Consider the following 869-nt stretch of genomic DNA (forward strand, 5'->3'; position numbering starts at 1 on the left):
TGCGGCGCGGGCCGCGTTGCCCCTCGCTGGCCGAGGCGCTGGAGGGGCTGCAGGACGTGGAGCGCTACTACCGGCACCTGTATCCTTCTGCGGTGGGTCTCTCCGGGCAGCGCTGGCGGGTGCCTGCTTCTCTTTGTCGTCCTTACCGGGCATGAAGGTACCTGGAGAGCAAGCTTCTCCTCCTCCGCGTCAGCTGTGACAGCCTGGCAGACATGGAAGCCCTCCCACAGTCTTGGGAGAGGATTTTGGAGCGCTACAAGGAAGACGTTGTCCAAGGTAGTTCCGCATACAGCAGACCCGAAGGGCCTTTTGACGGGCTCCATGCCGATGTCTCAGCCCTGGAGGCAGCACGCAGGCCCGGTGTTGCTTGCTGTGTTGGTCTCAGTAGCAGTGGGCGACCCTGCTCGGTTTGCGCTTGTTCTTTGCGACCTGCTGTGAGATCTCGTGAACGACTTCCGTCATAAATACTCGCCGTCACACCCTGGGCGCAGCTGGAAGCCGCGTCCTTCCTCGCAGTGTAACAAGGGGCTTAGTGATCCTTTTCACTTGGCCTACTAAGTTAGCTTTACTTACGTTTTTCTTTATTGTATTTAGAAACAAGTTAATTTTTTGTGGGTACGGAATACAGATAAAATGCATTAAGCTAACGGGGTTATTTTTTGCCTTCCAACTCAGATACGCTTCTTAAGATCTCTCTGTTTGTGGACAACCATCGAGAGCTGTGCTGCTCACCCAGCTCCTGACAGAGAACAGGAGGGACTGATGTTGACCAGCTTCTACGAGAGTCTGGTGTGTTCCGAGATGACCACAAAGAGGATGGTGAATTGAGGAAGCTTTACTGGTGCTTTTTGGAAGCTGAATGCATTTGT

General features: G+C 54.1%; 1 long non-coding RNA gene across 1 annotated transcript; it reads left to right on the forward strand.

Moving 5' to 3' along the window:
* On the forward strand, nucleotides 1-850 carry LOC103920466. Its single transcript, XR_663793.1, has 3 exons — nucleotides 1-79; nucleotides 158-276; nucleotides 676-850. It is a non-coding gene; the product is annotated as an uncharacterized LOC103920466 (long non-coding RNA).
* Nucleotides 851-869: the final 19 nt, after the last annotated feature.

This window comes from Pygoscelis adeliae, unplaced genomic scaffold (assembly GCF_000699105.1).
Source record: "Pygoscelis adeliae isolate BGI_AS28 unplaced genomic scaffold, ASM69910v1 Scaffold387, whole genome shotgun sequence".
In the NCBI taxonomy this organism is placed as follows: Eukaryota; Metazoa; Chordata; class Aves; order Sphenisciformes; family Spheniscidae; genus Pygoscelis; species Pygoscelis adeliae.